We start from the raw sequence: 5,343 nt of genomic DNA, 5'->3' as shown, positions 1-5,343 counted from the left end.
TTTAATGAAAACCAGGGACACTTTCGAAAACGGAGAATGGCTGCCCCACATGGCGAGGTAAAAAAAAAAATCAAAGAAAAAGAATCAAAGAAAAAGAAAGAAATCCGTCATACACACTAAAAGACCCTCCAACACACATGACTGAACGCAGGACTTGCAGGCCAAGGGCGCAGAAAAAAAAAGAAAACAGAAAAAGAAAAACAAGGTGAAAAACATTGTGAAACACTGTTGCTAAAAAAAAACACGAACATTAATTAATCTTTCTTATAGTCTCTCGGGGGATTGGGGAGAAGATTAAGCAACTGCAGTCAGTATAATCATCAGGATTAAAAAAAAAAATTTAAAAAAAGAGAAAAAAATCAAAGAAAAAGAAAGAAATCCGTCATACATACTAAAAAAAAACAACAAAAAACAACAACACGAAAACAGAAAAAGAAAAACAGGGTGAAAAACATTGTGAAACACTGTTGCTAAAAAAAACAACACGAACATTAATTAATCTTTCTTATAGTCTCTCGGGGGATGGGTGAGAAGGTTAAGCAACTGCAGTCAGTATAATCATCAGGATAAAAAAAAAAAAAGAAAAAAAAAAGAATCAAAGAAAAAGAAAGAAATCCGTCATACACACTAAAAAAACACACAAAAAAACACGAAAACAGAAAAAGAAAAACAGGGTGAAAAACATTGTGAAACACTGTTGCTAAAAAAACAACACGAACATTAATTAATCTTTCTTATAGTCTCTCGGGGGATGGGGGAGAAGATTAAGCAACTGCAGTTAGTATAATCATCAGGATAAAAAAAATTATTAAAAAAATAAAATAAAATAAATAAATAAATAAAAATCTGCGTGTGTTCAAATTCTTATCGAACGGGCTTTCTCCGTGTTTGATAAAATAATGTAGCCTACTGGTCAGAGAGAACATTATGAACATATTCATCACAAATACAAAGACGAGTGCGCGCGCACACACACACACACACACACACACACACACACGCACGCACAATTTCTCTCTCTCTCTCTCTCTAACACACACTCCGCTTACACCTTCATATCCCCTCTTGTCAAATCAAAGATCATTGATTTAAAAAAAAAAGTAAATAAATAGATAAAAATGAATATAAAGACATTGAATCACCCTTCCATCCTAGCTAAAAAGAAACCGACAAAGAAGGTAAATGATAAGTCACAATAGAATAAAATCAAAATCCCAGGCGTAAAATAACATGTCCTGTTAACACACACACACACACACGCGCGTACGCACGCACAGACACAGACACACACACACACACGCAAGTCATGCAAGTCCGTGGAGCACATGTTTTATTTTTTTTCAGTTTCTCTTCTTTCTTTTTTTTCTTTTTTTGGGGGGAGGGGGGGGATTTTTTTTTTTTAATTTTTTTTTAGTTCTCAACATGATACTTTCTTCATTGGCCGAAAAAAAAAAACACACACACACAGAGACAGAAAATAAAAGACACACACACGCATCCACGTCTACAAACACACACACACACGCGCTCACTAACGCATGCGTAAAAGCAGGTTGCATACGTTCCGCCATGTGCATCTCACTGAACACACACACGGGTTGGTCGTTTCAGGCACACGTACACCACTGATGAACAGCAGGAAAAAAACAGCAACAAAAAACCCACACACGATATCTTAGCAACAAAACACACACACACACACACACACACACAGAGATCAGTATCAGTAGCTCAAGGAAGCGTCACTACGTTCGGACCAATCCATATACGCTACACCACATCTGCCAAGCAGATGCCTGACCAGCAGTGTAACCCAACGCGCTTGGTCAGGCCTTGAGGAAAAAAAAAAAGAAAAAAAAACGAAAAAAAAAACCCAAACAAACAAACAATCCACAGTTCACAAACGACTGCTTTGTTGTTTTCGTTTGTTTAAAAAATAAATAAATAAATAAATAAAAATCGGTGCGCGTCGTGCAAAAAAGTACCTCTGGTTTCAAGTGTTGCACATTACATTGTCTACATACTCCGCTGTTGGCCTAAAATTCAGCATCACTCCACTATGCCCCCCAAGGATAATAAAAAAATAATAAAAAAAATAAATAAAATAAAAACCTTTGCAAGTTCGCCAAAATGGTCCTAAACATTTTGTGAACCCTGTATGTAGCCCACACAGTGTCATGGGAGGGACAGGCTGCATGGTACAATGATTGTCAATTTGTTCTGCTTCTATGAGACCAGCAGTAAAGTTTCTAATTAAACAGCGACGGATAATCGATTCTTTAAGAATATTATTAATCATGTTCCGTTAGAAATGCTTTACAACTCACCAGCAGATGATGGGGCAGTTCGGGATGGTTGGTTTGTTTGTTGTTTTTTTTTTGTTTTTTGTTTTTTTTTTTTGTTTGGTTTTTTTGTTTGTTTGTTTGTTTTTTGTTGTTGTCTTTTTTTCTTTTTTGTTGTTGATGTTGTTCGTTTTTGTTGTTTTTTTCCCCCATCATTGATGATGGGGGAGGATGACGATGATAATGATGGTGATGACGATGCTGCTATGGAGGTTCATTTATTATATCATATCTTATTCTTTCTTGGAGGTAGAAACATAATGGCGACGGCTGCTGTATACTACTACCTTGAAGCATGTGCCGTATTGCATCAACTGGTCGACCAGAATGTAGGTACCAGTATGTAGGCATTCGGTCAAACCGTTGTTATTTCATGCATCTGGATTTTCTGTTCTCGATGCGTAAAATTCGTCATCGTTGTTATCGAGTCTCGTCACGAAGTGAAAGTCGCCATGGCAACAACAAGCTTTGCGATAACATCGGAGACACACTCCTTGCGTCATCTCGTTTCGTCAAATAATGGGATTACGTCACAATACGCGCTTGCTTACGTTAGAAAAAAAAAAGAAAAGAAAAAGCAAAGTAAACAAAAGAACAGTGTGGCACATTGTCACACACACGAAGTGAGGGCAAATCTTGTGTCCACATTCACATTTTGACACCAAAAATGTATAAGAAAAACAAAATCGTTTATTTATTTATAGTCTGTTCATCTAAGATGATGAAAAAAAGAAGAAGAAAGAAACGAAGAAAGAAAGAAAGAAATGAAAGAAAGAAGAGGGAGCTGGGGATCAGTTCAAATATTCTCTCCTTCCCCTTATTCTTTCTTTCGCGGTTAAAGGCTTCAGGTTTTTTTTTTTCAGCCCTATCTCCCTTTAAAGAGACATAGATGGCAAGCTATCATGAAGTGGTAGTAGTAGCAGTAGTAGTAGTAATAGCAGTAGCAGTAGTAATAGTAGCAGTAGCAGTGGTGGTAATAATAATAATAATAATAACAGTATTTATATAGCGCTGACTAACTGAAACCATTTATTGTCAGATTAACTGTTTGTTGTACTGACATTTTCGCAACCATTTGAATAAAATATTAACTGAGCAGCACAAGGAAATTCTGATTTGAGGAAGGTATGATTAAAAAAAAACAAAAAAAAAAAAAACATATTTAACAAATCAAGTTACCAAATTTCATTAATATCATTATCTCCAAAAAATATTCTAACGCACACACATACTCACATACGTTTCTCCCCCACCCTCTCCCTACATACATCCATCCATGCACACAAACGCCCATTATAATTCCCCCACCTCATTCCCCTGCCCACTCACTCACACACACACACACACACACACACACACACACACACACACACACACACACTCACACTGCCTCTCACTCTTTCTCATCAAATTAAGGTTTCGTAATGTAATCAAGACGACATATTACATGTTAGGGTCGAACAGTTCCACTAATTAGAATAATGGGAACTTTGCTCTACAAGTAAATCTGACGCTATCACCCAAAACGAAACACGACTTTGGATTAAATAAAACAGAGGGGAACCTCTGCAGCAGAAGGGGGATGAAACAAATTAGAAAAACCGACCAATTGGATAGCTTTTAATTAGGTCAACTGCGGTTTTTGTCAGAGACCAACCATTTTCTTTGCTAGGGTGAAAAACGCTGGACATGGCTAATGGAAGATTAAAGGATGTAATCATATCATGAAGGAGTTTGAAATGTAAATGTGTATCTGGACATTCGAGCAAAAAATGTGGGATGTCAAGGGTCTTACCACAAATACATAGTGACGGTTTCAAAAATCTGCATAACCATGCATTTGTTCTTTGCCTGTGTGTCAAGTTTCTTGTGGAAATTGATCCTGGGGGGTTAGTGCCTTTATAGCGCTGAATCTTGTGCAGAGACAAATCTAAGCGCTTTCACACCAGTCATTCATACGCATGCCTTACTCTAAAACTGAAGAAACTGAAGACAAGGAAGAGGCAGGGGAGGGAGGCTATCTTGTGAAGAGGTGGGTTTTAAGACCAGACTTGAAAGAACTGAGTGCGGAGACCTGACGAAGCGAAAGAGGAAGTTCATTCCAAATGCAAGGTCCAGAGACAGTAAAAGAACGGCGTCCAACAGTGGAGTGTTTGAATATGGGTAGCAGTAGTAATAGTAGCAGTAGCAGTGAAAGTATTAATATTAGTACTTTATTATTGTCTTCTTTTCTTTGTTTTTACTTTTTCTTTAGCGTCTTCCTCTTTGCTTTAGGCGAAGTCGACGGAGAAGAGTCAGGCTGAGACGGCACCGGTCGCAGTAATCTCTGACGCATCAGTTCCCAGGCGCTGGAGTTCAGATCTGCCGCGTCCCGCGCGCGCCAAGAGCGGTTTCCTTGTTGACAACCGGGGGAGGGGGGAGGGCATGGGTCGCAGAACTGGGGAAGGGGTGGCTGGAGCAAATGGCCGGGGTGAGAAGAGAGGGAGAGAGAGAGGGGGGAGGGCATGGGGATGGGGGGCAGGTAAGGGGGAGGGAGGGGGAGGAACTGTGACCGCAGCTGCTGCTGGAGGTACTCGTCGTAGAGCGCGAGCTGTGTACCAGGACTAGGGAGGAAACACGAGAGGAAGGGGTTAATTTCGAGGTCCGTGAGGGGTAAGGGGGGCTGAGTGGGGAGTGCAGACCAGGAAAGGGGGGAGAATGGGGAGGCTAGACTGGTGGTGGTGGTGGAGAGGGGACGGTCGAGGGCAGGTGTGACAAGATGAGAAACACGCTGGAACGACGCGGCCTCACAAGAAGAAGTAGGATGAAGAGCTCTTCGTGCATCAACAGCAGCAGTAAGAGCAGCAGCAGCAGCAGCAGCAGAAGTAGCAGCTCTCCTCCCTACAACGCTCCTTTCCTCAGCAGGAACGGACACAGCTTTTGAACGGCAGGCCCCGGTGTGGGGTCGGGGAGATGGGTGGGGGCAGCTGGTCGTATTTGGATCACAGGTACCCCGGGGCCA

This window comes from Babylonia areolata, chromosome 14 (assembly GCF_041734735.1).
Source record: "Babylonia areolata isolate BAREFJ2019XMU chromosome 14, ASM4173473v1, whole genome shotgun sequence".
Taxonomy (NCBI): domain Eukaryota; kingdom Metazoa; phylum Mollusca; class Gastropoda; order Neogastropoda; family Buccinidae; genus Babylonia; species Babylonia areolata.
The sequence above is the reverse complement of the archived record's forward strand: the minus strand, read 5'-3'. Positions refer to the sequence as shown.